This window comes from Manis javanica, chromosome 13, assembly GCF_040802235.1.
Source record: "Manis javanica isolate MJ-LG chromosome 13, MJ_LKY, whole genome shotgun sequence".
Classification (NCBI taxonomy): domain Eukaryota; kingdom Metazoa; phylum Chordata; class Mammalia; order Pholidota; family Manidae; genus Manis; species Manis javanica.
Window position 1 is genome coordinate 82,572,186 of NC_133168.1, and position 16,205 is coordinate 82,588,390.

The window sequence follows — 16,205 nt, forward strand, 5'->3', positions numbered from 1 at the left end:
GAAATGTATTTCATGGTCCTGTTGGCCCATCAATAAAGCCACCACATCAAGAAAGAGTTTATTCAGAATCTTACTGAGGGCCATGACCCAGGATGACAGTTGATCAGAGAGCTCTGATCTGATTGCTCTGCACTTGCTTGTGTGAAGACGGTATATATGTAGTTTGCAGCAGGGAAAAAGTTATATTATTTAGCACATCAAGTAGTGTGCCAAGGATATATTTGGTCTGTGTTCTAAAAATACAGACTGTGCACATTCTGTTCCTATCTGTGCAGGAGACACAGGTTAGGATTGACAAAGGTTGGGATTGATCATTTTTTCCTAAAGAATTCTATCAAAGTCATTAGAACCTACCTCCTATTCAATTTGGTTTTCTTTGGTCATTCAAGTCCTTTGTATTCATGGTCAAGGGGCAGGGGCTGCAGCAATCTTGCTGATACAAGTGGGAATGGCTGCATGGCCTTGTCACAGCACAGTAAGAGCTTTCTGGGCTGACTTAGGGCTTATAAAGCTCTCCTTTCTGTGGGAACACTGTAGGGGACCATAGAATTTCATTTTATTTCTTAGACGTCTCTCATGCTCAGACACACAGACAGATCTATTTTAAGGACTTGACAAGATATGTCACATGTATTCATTGCACTCCTAGAAGACTTCTGGTTATCTTAGGTTTTTCACTATTATAAACACAGCAATAAACTCCCTGCATGTATTCCTGTATATGGTTATATTATCTGACACTAACACATACCATATTAAAATATGGGTAATTATAAACTCTTAAAAGTATTGTTGAACTTGTTAAGGAAAAAACTAAAAAGGGAATGTAGATATGAATATTCTTATTCATTCTGTGTGTTTTCTGAGTCATGGGAATGTCTCATTGGCATGGATCATTCCTTCTTAATAACTGGAGGTGATGGGTTATAATCTGTGCTCCTTACAGATGTGGACATGGGCTACACTGAGCCAGTGTCTATGAGAGAGTCTGTGTTTCCCAGGCCAGGCCTTGGAAGTGACATTCCACTTGAATTGAGAGAGGATGAAAGGCTGAAAACTGCCTTTCCACAACATACCAGGAGCATTTATTTTATTTACTGTTGAGTGCAGATCATATTCTACAGTTTTTATAGTCGTAAGTACAGCAAGGTCTCATATCATTTTTATTGTAGTGCTTTCCCATTGATTAAATGCTGTACTATGGTGAATATATCCTTTCATTGAAATAATACTACCTGGATCCAATGGGGTCACTATCATTTATGGAAATATATTTATACTTGCTACATCACAAAATTAATGATAGAATCCCATTCACTCAGAGCAAGTCTGCATGCAGCAAGCCAGTCTCTGCCTCTGGGCCCCTCTGTCTGCACAGCTCTCCTCTGGGCCTCTCTGCACATCCATCCCACAAAGCCATCCTCTGGGCCTTTCTGCATGGCTGTCCCACACAGCCATCCTCTGGGCCTCTGTCCTCTGTGCTGTCACCACTCCAGCCTCTGCACTGCTCTCCTGCAGCCTTGCAGCCCTGCCACCATGCCATGCCCAGAGCACTGGGTGGAGCTCTTTATATAGAGTCAAAAGCCATGTAGTACCCACAGGTGTGCAGTGAGCTAGTCCACCACAGCCAGGTGAGAATCCGGCCACAAGTACTCTCATTTTATCCACAGCAACCTGCCTGAATTGTTTTCCCTTTAATCTTCAGAATATTAATGTGTGGAGACACAGCCCCTAATATATACAGAAAACTGCTATTTCTCATTTCAACAAAGGGGAGAATGAAATTACTTTGATATAAATTTTGAGCCCTACACTGCTTGGATTCATGACACCTTTGCAAAAACAATGAGGAATATTTACTTATACCACCTACTAATACTTGTCATTTGGGCCGTCATTATGAAGTATTTAGAATCACAGCCATGTGAAATATATTTAAAAAATTTTTGGACCGTAATCTAAGGTTGAAATAAGGAAGTAAACAGATTGTCCCCTGGAGCCTCCAAAAGGAACCCAGCCTGATAACATCCTGCTTTTCACTCAGAGAGACCTATGTTGGTCTTCTGAGCTCCAGAATTATAAAAGCATAAATGTTCCTTTTTAAAAACACCACTAGTGTGGTGATTTTACATTAGATTAGAAATTGGATACAAACATTTTTCCAATGTAATTTTGTTCAGGAGACTGAGATAATGCTTGCCAGTTCATTCATTTAGCATCTCCTGGGTAAGGACATTTTGTGTCATCATACCACCTTATCACAGGAGAAATTAAAATCAATTTGGAGATATTCTTTATCTGGTAGAGAACTTCTCTTTACATAAATATAAATGACTTCAGACTTTGAGGCCTTTGAGGTATTAAGGAAGGAAAAGTAATTCATCTTTTAAGTTATATCTACTATTTAATTCAAACATTTGTATCTACATTTCTATATTCTTTTAATTTCATGTTCCTTCAAGCATTCTTTCCATATATATCCTTTTCAACTTTCTCTTGTTACTTTTGGAGTAAAACATGAAACTGTAAATGTGTCCCATGTTTGTGTACCTTTATATGTATATGTTTATTTGAAATAAAAATGTATACAAATAAACATGCACATGTGCATACATACATGTACCTCTGAATTATATATTTGGCCTCAACAAAATATGTCCATTTCATTTATTTCTTGCAACATTTGTCTGAAGTTATGTTTACTCTCCCATATTATCTTCAATATAAGGAAGTTGAGGCTCAAGGGGCTTAAATTTTTTGAGAGGGCATCTCTCATATTTATTGATCAAATGGTTGTTAACAACAATAAAATTCTGTATATGGGACTCAATGCTCAATCATTAATCAACCCCAAGCCTAAATCTCAACAGTCTCCAAACTTCTGAACCGTACCGATAAAGTTCTTACATAGTGAATAAGTTCTTACATGGTGAACAGTGCAAGGGCAGTCATATCACAGAAACAAACCCTTTGGCAACACTTTCATATGACCTTTATACCATTGTGAAGAACCTATTGGAGGTCACCACACAGGAACCGCTTTTTTCTTAAGAGAAAGGAATATTATCAGAAAAATGTACTTCCATAGCTGATCATCTGACATCCTTTAAAAGATCAAAATTAAAATATGTAAAGCATTCATTAATCATTGATTTGTAGTTAGTTTTATCCTATCAGGGAGTAATCTCCCTTTTCTTTCTCTCTTTTTTTGTTATCATTAATCTACAATTACATGAAGAATATTATGTTTACTAGGCTCTCCCCTACACCACGTCCCCCCCCACAAACCCCATTACAGTCACTGTCCATCAGCATAGCAAAATGTTGTAGAATCACTACTTATCTTCTCTGTGTTGCACAGCCCTCCCCTTTCTCCCACCCCCCACATTATGCATGCTAATCATAATATGCCCTTTCTTCTCCTACCCCTTATCCCTCCCTACCCACCCATCTTCCCCAGTCCCTTTCCCTTTGGTACCTGTTAGTCCATTCTTGGGTTCTGTGATTCCGCTGCTGTTTTGTTCCTTCAGTTTTTCCTTTGTTCTTATATTCCACAGATGAGTGAAATCATTTGGTATTTGTCTTTCTCTGCTTGGCTTATTTCACTGAGCATAATACCCTCTAGCTCCATCCATATTGTTGCAAATGGTAGGATTTGTTTTCTTCTTATGGCTGAATAATATTCCATTGTATATATGTACCACATTTTCTTTATCCAATCATCTACTAATGGACACTGAGGTTGCTTCCAATTCCTGGCTATTCTAAATAGTGCTGCGATAAACAAAGAGGTACATCTGTCTTTCTCAAACTGGAGTGCTGCATTCTTAGGGTAAATTCCTAGGAGTGGAATTCCTGGGTCAAATGGTAAGTCTATTTTGATCATTTTGATGAACCTCCATACTGCTTTTCACAATGGTTGAACTGATTTGCATTCCCACCAGCAGTGTAGGAGGGTTCCCCTTTCTCCACAACCTCGCCAACATTTGTTGTTGTTTGTCTTTTTGATGGTAGCCATCCTTACTGGTGTGAGGTGATATCTCATTGTGGATTTAATTTGCAATTCTCTGATATCTAGCGATGTGAAGTATCTTTTCATGTGTCTGTCGACCATCTGAATTTCTTTTTTGGAGAACTGTCTGTTCAGTCCCTCTGCCCATTTTTTAATTGGATTATTATTTTTTGTTTCTTGAGGTGGGTGAGCTCTTTATATATTTTGGATATCAAGCCTTTATCGGATCTGTCATTTACAAATATATTCTCTCATACTGTAGGGTTCCTTTTTGTTCTGTTGATGGTGTCTTTTGCTCTACAGAAGTTTTTCAGCTTAATATAGTCCCACTTGTTCATTTTTGCTTTTGTTTTCCTTGCCTGGGTAGATATGTTCAAGAAGAGGTCACTCATGTTTATGTCTAAGAGGTTTTTGCTATGTTTTTTTCTAAGAGTTTTATGGTTTCATGACTTACAATCAGGTCTTTGATCGATTTGGAATTTACTTTTGTATATGGGGTAAGACAGTGGTCCAGTTTCATTCTCTTACATGTAGCTGTCCAATTTTTCCAGCACCATCTGTTGAAGAGACTGTCATTTCCCCATTGTATGTCCATTGATCCTTTATAAACTATTAATTGACCATATATGTTTGGGTTAGTGTCTGGAGTCTCTAATCTGTTCCACTGGTCTGTGGCTCTGTTCTTGTGCAAGTACCAAATTGTCTTGATTACTATGGCTTTGTAGTAGAGCTTGAAGTTGGGGAGTGAGATCCTCCCCCACACTTTATTCTTCTTTCTCAGGATTGCTTTGGCTATTCGGGGTCTTTGGTGTTTCCATATGAATTTTTTAACTATTTGTTCCAGTTTGTTGAAGAATGCTGCTGGTAATTTGATAGTGATTGCATCAAATCTGTATATTGCTTTGGGCAGGATGACCATTTTGACGATATTAACTATTCCTAGCCAAGAGCATGGGATGAGTTTCCATTTGTTAGTGTCCCCTTTAATTTCTCTTAAGAGTGTCTTGTAGTTTTCAGGGTATAGGTCCTTCACTTCTTTGGCTAGGTTTATTCCTAGGTATTTTATTCTTTTTGATGCAATTGTGAATGGAGATGTTTTCCTGCTTTCTCCTTCTGTTGGTTCATTGTGGTGTATAGGAAAGCCACAGATTTCTGTGTGTTAATTTTGTATCCTGCAACTTTGCTGTATTCTGATATCAGTTCTAGTAGTTTTGGAGTGGAGACTTTAGGGTTTTTTATATTCAATATCATGTCACCTGAAAATAGTAACCGTTTAACTTATTCTTTACCAATCTGGATTCCTGGTATTTCTTTGTTTTGTCTAATTGCCGTGGCTAGGACCTCCAGTACTATGTTAAATAACAGTGGGGAGAGTGGGCATCCCTGTCTTATTCCTGACCACAGAGGAAAAGCTTTCAGCTTCTTGCTGTTCAGTATAATGTTGGCTGTGGGTTTATCATATATGGCCTTTATTATGTTGAGGTACTTGCCCTCTATGCCCATTTTGCTGAGAGTTTTTATCGTGAATGGATGTTGAATTTTGTCAAATGCTTTTACAGCATCTATGGAGATGATTATGTGGTTTTTGTCCTTTTAGTTGATATGGTGGATGATGTTGATGGATTTTTGAATGTTGTACCATCCTTGCATCCCTGGAATGAATCCCACTTGGTCATGGTGTACAATCCTTTTGATATATTTTTGAATTCGGTTTGCTAATATTTTGTTAAGTATTTTTGCATCTACGTTCATCAGGGATATTGGTCTGTAGTTTTCTTTTTTGGTGGGGTATTTGCCTGGTTTTGGTATTAGGGTAATGTTGGCTTCACAGAATGAGTTTGGGAGTATTCCCTCCTCTTCTATTTTTTGGAAAACTTTAACGAGAATGGGTATTATATCTTCTCTGTATGTCTGATAAAATTCCGAAGTAAATCCCTCTGGCCCGGGGGTTTTCCTCTTGAGTAGTTTTTTTATTATAGTTTCAATTTATTTGCTCATAATTGGTTTGTTTAACTTTTGTGTTTCTTCCTTGGTCAGTCTTGGAAGGTTGTATTTTTCTAAGAAGTTCTCCATTTCTTCTAGGTTTCCCAGTGTGTTAGCATGTAGGTTTTCATACTAGTCTTTAATAATTCTTTGTATTTCTGTGGAGTCTGTCGTGATTTTTCCATTCTCATTTCTGATTCTTTTGATGTGTGTTGATGCTCTTTTTCTCCTAATCAGTTTGACTGGAGGCTTATCTATTTTACTTATTCTGTCAAAGAACCAGCTCTTGGTTTCATTGATTTTTTTCTATTGCTTTATTCTTCTCAATTTTGTTTACTTCTCTGATTTTATTTCCCTCTTCTGCTGACTTTAGGCCTCATTTGTTTTTTCTTTTTCCAGTTTCAATAATTGTGATGTTAGACTATTCATTTGGGATTGTTCTTCCTTCTTTAAGTGTGCCTGGATCGCTTTATACTTTCCTCTTAAGACTGCTTTCGCTGCATCCCACAGAAGTTGGGGCTCTGTGTTGTTGTTGTCATTTGTTTCCATGTATTCCTTGATCTTGATTTTAATTTGTTCTTTGATCCATTGATTATTTAGAAGCATGTTGTTAAGTCTCCATGTATTTGTGAGCCTTTTTGTTTTCTTTGTAGAATTTATTTCTCATTTTATACCTTTGTGGTCTGAAAATTTGGTTGGTAGGATTTCAATCTTTTGGAATTTACTGAGGCTCCTTTTGTGGCCTAGTATGTGGCCTATTCTGGAGAATGTTCCATGTGCATTAGGGAAGAATGTATATCCTGTTGCTTTTTGGATGTAGAGTTCTATAGATGTCTATTAGGTCCATCTGTTCTAGTGTGTTGTTCAGTGCCTCCGTGTCCTTACTTATTTTCTGTCCAGTGGATCTATCCTTTGGGGTGAGTGACGTGTTGAAGTCTCCTAAAATGAATGCATTGCATTCTATTTCCCCCATTAGTTCTGTTAGTATTTCTTTCACATATGCTGGTGCACCTGTATTGGGTGCATATATATTTAGGATGGTTATATCTTCTTGTTGGACTGAGCCCTTTATCATTATGTAATGTTCTTCTGTATCTCTTGTTACTTTCTTTGTTTTGAAGTCTATTTTGTCTAATACTAGTACTGCAACCCCTGCTTTCTTCTCTCTGTTGTTTGCCTGAAATATGGTTTTCCATCCCTTGACTTTTAGTCTGTGCATGTCTTTGGGTTTGAGGTGAGTTTCTTGTAAGCAGCATATAAATGGGACTTGCTTTTTTATTCATTCTGTTACTCTGTGTCTTTTGATTGGTGCATTCAGTCCATTTACATTTAGGTTGACTATTGAAAGATATGTACTTATTGCCATTGCAGGCTTTAGATTCGTGGTTACCAAAGGTTCAAGGTTAGCTTCTTTACTATCTTACTGCCTAACTTAGCTCACTTATTGAGCTGTTATATATACTGTCTGGAGATTCTTTTCTTCTCTCCTTCTTATTCCGCCTCCTCCATTCTTTTTATGTTGGTTGTTTTATTCTGTGCTCTTTAATGTTTCCTTTAACTGCTTTTAGTGGGTACCCCTGTGCGAGGCACTGGATTCTCACAGGTGTGGATGTGGTCTGGGAGTTGTCCTGTGTTTTCTGGTCTCCGTTTTAGGAAGAGTTGTCTTTGTTGTATTTTCAAAAATATATGTGGTTTGCGGAGGAGATTTCTGCTGCTCTACTCACGCTGCCATCTTGGACTTTCCAGGAAGCTTAAATTTTTAACAATAATTCTAAAAAACCCTTACAAATTCTAAACTTTCTTGCCTGATACACAAATAGGAATATGCCATATGTACTATCATTTTTATATGGGTTCCTTAATTTAACATATTGTACATTTGAAATATGTGCAGTTTATAATATACAATTATACTCCACTACATTAATTAGAATGTTAAGTATCTAGTGGTGCATTAATTGATGTAAGCTCTAGAGCACAGGTAGTAGATTCCTGCTGAACAATGGTAGGTGTTGCCCCTTTAACCTGGAGAATGCAAAATGTCATCTAGCAAGCCTTGGTCATCAAGTGTAGTTTATTCATTAGGAGTAGTAAAACTCATGAGGACTCTTTTAGTAAAACAAATGAAAAATTACTTCATATGATGTGTCACTTGAGAAAAATTATTTGAAAAACTCTATGTCTTATTAGATAAATGAGAACTATAAAATATTTCTGATATACAATTGGAGGGATATGTGAGAAAGTAAGAAAACAACACAGGAAAAGCTGTGGGATATCAGAGAGAGAAGAAAGCTAATAAATTGAGTTACATAAACAGTAAATAAGTTAAAGTCAAAGAAATGGAAATTCATGAAATAAATAGGAAGGACAAGAGGCGGAGCCAACATGGAGGCGTGAGTAGGACAGTGGTAATCTCCTCCCAAAAACATATATATTTTTGAAAACACAACAAATACAACTAATCCTAAAAGAGAGATGAGAAGACACAGGACAACAGCCAGACTACATCCACACATGCGAGAGCCAAGCGCCTGGTGAAAGGGGTAAGATACAACCCCCAGCCTGGTGGGACACAAGCACACCTCCTCCCAGTTCCTGGAGGGAAGGAGAGGCTTCCCAGGGCTGCTAAACACCCAGCCCCAGCCACCCGCACCAGAGCGCAGACACAATGCATACGTGGAGGGCTGGAAACAGGAAACAGGGCAGCAAGACCTCTGAGCATGTTCCAAAGCTGATGCCCCTGTGACAAAGAAAAGCGAGTGCTTTTTGAAAGTCTTAAAGGGACAGGGATGTAACACCTGGATGGAAACAACACAGGTCACAGCCCAGTGGCTGGAAATTATAGGGAAAACTGGGCAAACTAACCCACTGGGCAACAGCTCTGAGACCCCTCTCGGAGGTAAACAGCCAAACAGCCCCCCCATCCATTACCCCTCCAGGCGCTGCGAAAGAAGAGAAGCAGCCTAAGGCAGACCACACCCTCAGAAAGGGAGCTTCTACCATACCGGCCAGGCAAGACACAAAGACAGTTTACATGCAATTACCCAACACAAGCCACTAGGGGGTCGCAGTTGTCCCCGTAAAGAAAGGCCAGTAGCAAGTGTAAAGGATGGCCCTCCCAGCTGACAGTCAATAGCACCTGTCAACATGAAAAGGCAAAAAAATATGATCCAGACAAGACTAACCCAGACAGCTTCGGCATCGGCTACATCTTCCCCTGATAAGGAACCTGGAGAGATAGACTTAACCAGTCTTGCTGAAAAAGAATTCAGAACAAAAGTCATAACCATGCTGATGGGCTTGCAGAGAAATATGCAAGAATGAAGGAAGGAGAATACAGAAATAAAACAAGCTGTGGAAGGACTTCAAAACAATGGCGAGATGCAAGAGACCATCAATGGACTAGAAAACAGATAACAGGAACACAGAGAAGCTGATGCAGAGAGAGATAAAAGGATCTCCAGGAATGAAAGAATTCTAAGAGAGCTGAATGACCAATTGAAATGGAATAATATCCACATTATAGGGGTACCAGAAGAAGAAGAGAGAGAAAAGGGGATAGAAAGTGTCTCTGAAGAAATAATTGCTGAAAACTTCCCCAAACTGGGAGAGAAAATGGCCTCTCAGACCACAGAGGTACACAGAACTCCCATGACAAGGGATTTAAGGAGGGCAACACCAAGACACATAATAATTAAAATGGCAAAGATCAAAGACAAGGACAAAGTATTAAAGGCAGCCAGAGAGAAAAAAAAAAAAGGTTACCTACAAAGGAAAACCCATCAGGCTATCATCAGACTTCTCAACAGAAACCCTACAGGCCAGAATAGAATGGCATGATATACTTAATGCAATGAAACAGAAGTGCCTCGAACCAAGACTACTGTATCCAGCACGATTATCATTTAAATATGAAGGAGGGATTAAACAATTCCCAGACAGGGAAAAGTTGAGGGAATTTGCCTCCCACAAACCACCTCTACAGGGACAGCTCTAGTTGGGAGCAATCCTAAAAAGAGCACAGAACAAAACACCCAACATATGAAGAATGCAGGAGGAGGAATAAGAATGGAGAGAAATAAAGAATCATCAGATTGAGCTTGTTTATAATAGCTCAATAAGCGAGTTAAGTTAGACAGTAAGAGAGTAAAGAAGCTAACCTTGAACCTTTGTTAACCACAAATTTAAAGCCTGCAATGGCAATAAGCACATAGCTTTCAATAATCACCTTATGTGTAAATGGACTGAATGTACCAATCAAAAGACACAGAGTAATAGAATGGATAAAAAAATGAAGACCCATCCATATGATGCTTAAAAGAGACTCACCGCAAACCCAAAGACATGCACAGACTTAAAGTCAAGGGATGGAAAAAGATATTTCATACAAACAACAGAGAGAACAAGGCAGGTGTTGCAATACTAGTATCAGACAAAATACACTTCAAAATTAAGAAAGAAACAAAAGATAAAGAAGGACATTACATAATGATAATGGGCTCAGTCCAACAAAAGGATATAACCATTATAAATATATATGCACCCAATAGAGGAGCACCAACATATGTGAAACAAATACTAACAGAATTAAAGGAGGATATAGAATGCAATGCATTCGTTTTGGGAGACTTCAACACACCAATCACTCCAAAGGACAGACCAACCAGACAGAAAATAAGTAAGGACACAGAGGCACTAAACAACACACTAGAATAGATGGACCTAATAGACATCTATAGAACTCTACATCCAAAAGCAACAGGATACACATTCTTCTCAAGTGCACATGGAACATTCTCCAGAATAGACCACACACTAGGCCACAAAAAGAGCCTCAGTAAGTTCCAAAAAATTGAAATCCTACTAACAAACTTTTCAGACTAAAAAGGCATAAAACTAGAAATAAACTGTACAAAGAAAGCAAAAAGGCTCACAAATACATGGAGGCTTAACAACACGCCCCTAAATAATCAATGGATCAATGAGCAAATCAAAATGGAGATCCAGCAATATATGGAAACAAATGACAACAACAACACAAAGCCCCAACTACTGTGGGACACAGCAAAAGCAGTCTTAAAAAGAAAGTATATAGCAATCCAGGCATATTTAAAGAAGGAAGAACAATCCCAAATGAATGGTCTAATGTCACAATTATCGAAATTGGGAAAAGAATAACAAATGAGGCCTAAGGTCAGCAGAAGGAGGAACATAATAAAGATCAGAGAAGAAATAAATAAAATTGAGAAGAATAAAACAATAGAAAAAATCAATGAAACCAAGAGCTGGTTCTTCGAGAAAATAAACAAAATAGATAAGCCTCTAGCCAGACTTACTAAGAGGAAAAGAGAGTCAACACAAACGAACAGTATCAGAAATGAGAAAGGAAAAATCACGATGGACCCCACAGAAATACAAAGAATTATTAAAGAGTACTATGAAAACCTATATGCTAACAAGCTGGGAAACCTAGGAGAAATGGACAACTTTCTAGAAAAATACAACTTTCCAAGACTGACCCAGAAAGAAACAGAAAATCTAAACAGACCAATTACCAGCAACGAAATTGAAGCGATAATCAAAAAACTACCAAAGAACAAAACCTCCGGGCCAGATGGATTCACCTCAGAATTTTATCAGACATACAGGGAAGACATAATACCCATTCTCCTTAAAGTTTTCCAAAAAATAGAAGAGGGGATACTCCCAAATTCATTCTATGAAGCTAACATCACCCTAATACAAAAACCAGGCAAAGACCCCACCAAAAAAGAAAATTAGAGACCAATATCCCTGATGAATGTACATGCAAAAATACTCAGTAAAATATTAGCAAACTGAATTCAAAAATATATCAAAAGGATCATACACCATGACCAAGTGGGATTCATCCCAGGGATGCAAGGATGGTATAACATTCGAAAGTCCATCAACATCATCTACCACATCAACAAAAAGAAAGACAAAAACCACATGATCATCTCCATAGATGCTGAAAAGGCATTTGACAAAGTTCAACATCCATTCATGATAAAAACTCTCAGCAAAATGGGAATAGAGGGCAAGTACCTCAACATAATAAAGGCCATTTATGATAAACGTACAGCCAACATTATATTGAACAGCGAGTAGCTGAAAGCTTTTCCTCTGAAATTGGGAACTAGACAGGGATGCCCACTCTCCCCACTGTTATTTAACATAGTACTGGAGGTACTAGCCACGTCAATCAGACAAAACAAAAAATACAAGATTGGTAAAGAAGAAGTTAAACTGTCACTATTTGCAGATGACATGATAATGTACATAAAAACCCCTAAAGACTCCACCCCAAAACTACGAGAGCTAATATCGAAATTCAGCAAAGTTGCAGGATACAAAATTAACACACAGAAATCTGTGGCTTTCCCATACACTAACAATGAACCAACAGAAAGAGAAATCAGGAAACCAACTCCATTCATAATTGCATCAAAAAAAATAAAAGACCTAGGAATAAACCTAACCAAAGAAGTGAAAGACTTTTACTCTGAAAACTACAAGTCACTCTTAAGAGAAATTAAAGGGTACACTAACAAATGGAAACTCATCCCATGCTCGTGGCTAGGAAGAATTAATATCGTCAAAATGGCCATCCTGCCGAAAGCAATATACAGATTTGATGCAATCCCTATGAAACTACCAGCAACATTCTTCAATGAACTGGAAGAAATAATTCAAAAATTCATATGGAAACACCAGAGACCCCAAATAGCCAAAGCAATCCTGAGAAAGAAGAATAAAGTAGGGGGAATCTCACTCCCCAACTTCAAGCTCTACCAGAAAGTCATAGTAATCAAGACAATTTGGTACTGGCACAAGAAAAGAGCCACAGACCAATGGAACAGACTAGAGTATCCAGACATTAACCCAGACATATATGGTCAATTAATATTTGATAAAGGAGCCATGTACATACAATGGCGAAATGACAGTCTCTTCAACAGATGGTGCTGGCAAAACTGGACAGCTACATGTAGGAGAATGAAACTGGACCATTGTCTAACCCATATACAAAAGTAAACTCAAAATGGATCAGAGACCTGAATGTAAGTAATGAAACCGTTAAAGTCTTGGAAAAAAACATAGGCATAAAAAAAATAGACATAAATATGAGTGACATCTTCTTGAACATATCTCCCTGGGCAAGGAAAACAACAGCAAAAATGAACAAGTGGGATGATATTAAGCTGAAAAGCTTCTATACAGCAAAAGACACCATCAATAGAACAAAAAGGAACCCTACAGTATGGGAGAATATATTTGAAAATGACAGATCCGATAAAGGCTTGACATCCAAAATATATAAAGAGCTCACCCACCTCAACAAACAAAAAACAAATAACCCAATTAAAAAATGGGCAGAGGAACTGAACAGACAGTTCTCCCAAAAAGAAATACAGATGGCCAACAAACACATGAAAAGATGCTCCACATCACTAATTTTCAGAGAAATGCAAATTAAAACTGCAATGAGGTATCACCTCACACCAGTAAGGAAGGCTGCCATCCAAAAGACAAACAACAACACGTGTTGGCAAGGCTGTGGAGAAAGGGGAACCCTCCTACATTGCTGGTGGGAATGTAAGTCAGTTCAACCATTGTGGAAAGCGGTATGGAAATTCATCAAAATGCTCAAAACAGACTTACCATTTGACCCAGGAATTCCACTCCTAGGAATTTACCCTAAGAACGCAGCAATTAAGTTTGAGAAAGACAGATGCACCCCTATGTTTATTGAAGCACTATTTACAATAGCGAAGAATTGGAAGCAACCTAAATGTCCATCGATAGATGAATGGATAAAGAAGATGTGGTACATATACACAATGGAATACTACTCAGCCATAAGAAGAGGGCAAATCCTACCATTTGCAGCAACATGGATGGAGCTGGAGGATATTATGCTCTGTGAAATAAGCCAAGCGGAGAAAGAGAAATACCAAATGATTTCACTCATCTGTGGAGTATAAGAACAAGGGAAAATCTGAAGGAACAAAACAGCACCAGAATCACAGAACCCAAGAATGGACTAACAGGTACCAAAGGGAAAGGGACTGGGAAGCATGGGTGGGTAGGGAGGGATAACTGGTGGGGAAGAAGAAAGGGGGTAATAAGATTAGCATGCATAGGGGGGTGGGAGAAAGAGAGGGCTGTACAACACAGAGAAGAAAAGTAGTGATTCTACATTTTGCTATGCTGATGGACAGTGAATGTAAAGGGGTTTATAGGGGGGACCTGGTATAGGGGAGAGCCTAGTAAACATAATATTCGTCATGTAAGTATAGATTAATGATAACAAAAAAAAAGAAAGAAAAAAAGAAAAGGGGGATTACTCCCTGATAGGATAAAACTAACTGTAAATCAACGATTAATGCATGCTTTAAATATCCTTAATTTTGTCTACTTAAAGGGTGTCAAATGATCAGCTATGGAGGTACATTTTTCTGATAATATTCCTTTCTCTTAAAAAAAAGTAATTCCTGTGGTGACCTCCAATGATTTCTACACAATGGTATAAAGGGCATATAAAAGTGTAGGCAAAGGGTCTGTTTGTGTTTATACAGAGGATCAAAGCCTAATTTGGCTACCCAGAAAATGAACTAAGATACGATATGAAAAAGAACTTCCATCATCAGCACTCTCTGGAAGACTCATGCCAGAAGATGATCATCAAAAAACCCCAACAAAGATCCACGTGCTGCTACCCTACAGCTGTAAATGCACTCATCCCACCAGTTCCTGGACTTGCCATAGGAATGAAGAAGGAGATATCTAAGCTGGCCTGTGCATACAGTAAAACAACAAATTTGACTGGATCTATATTGTTGGAACTCAACCAAGAATTAGGAGAAGTGCAAATTGTAGTGCTCCAAAATCTTACAGCTACAGACTATCTACTGTTAAAAGAACATATGGGATGTGAACAGTCCCCAGGAATGGGTTGTTTCAATTTGTCTGATTTATCTCAGACTGTTCAAGTTCAGTTGGACAATATCCACCATATCATAGATAAGTTTTCACAAATGCCTAAGGTGCCTAACTGTTCCCTTCACAAAGAGTCTTCTCAGAGCCCTCTTTATGTATTTTTTGCTGACTCTGTAGCTAATGGTGTTTGGCATGGGTGTGACCACGGTGTACATCACTGAGACCACTGCACTTGAGTGTGAGCTGTGGGTAGCAGCAGAACTAATGTATGCTTCTTGGCTTGTACTCTAAAATAGGGAGATATTAGAGATATGAGATTCACATGTGGAATATACTTTATGCTTTCCCAAGATGATGAAATTCCACATATTGAGAATACTATCTTAGAGTAAGTGTAAAGAATCCCAGTGAGGGAACCACCAGCCAGAAGCCCAGGTATCAGATACATCACCATGTAATTAAGAGAGGTGTTAGAACAGGCAAGTAGGACCTCTTGACTGAGCTTACAATAAAAAAAAATGGTAGATTTTGAAGACTCTGCAGAAGAGAATTCCTGACACAAGTAAACTCAGTAACAAGGAATTCAAGACACTTATGATCCAGGACACCAAAACATCAGTCCACAGAGCTGGGGGTTCATGATGACCATGTAGTACAGGGGATAGCAGATGGCCACATACTGGTCATAGACAATTACAGCCAGAAGGAAGTTGTCCAAAATCCCAAATATTATGGAAAAACACATCTTACCGATGCATCCTTCATAGGTTATGAGTTTTCTCTTGGTCTGTATTTTCACAGACATCTTGAGGATGGTGGTGGAGATGAAGCAGATGTCCACAAAGGACAGGTTGGAGAGAAAGAAGTACATGGGTGTGTGCAGGTGGGAGTCTGAACTGACAGCCAGGATGATGAGCAGGTTCCCAAACACAGTGATCCGATACCTAGAGAGGAGAAGCCCAAATAAGAGGAGCTTAAGTGATGGTTCCTCTGAAAGTCACAGAAGAAGAAACTGAAGTTTCTGTATCATTGCCTGGTCCCATATGGTTCTGGTGATGACTACGAATAAGAAAAATAACATGAATAATTTTGACACACATGGGCATTACTAACATGGAGAAAATGTTACCATTACAATGGTATGGGGGGAAGCATGTATAAAAGGAATGGATGGAGGGGTTATTCTTACATATATTTGAAATTAGTGGGAATCTATAAATATTGAATGGGACAAGACATTTCT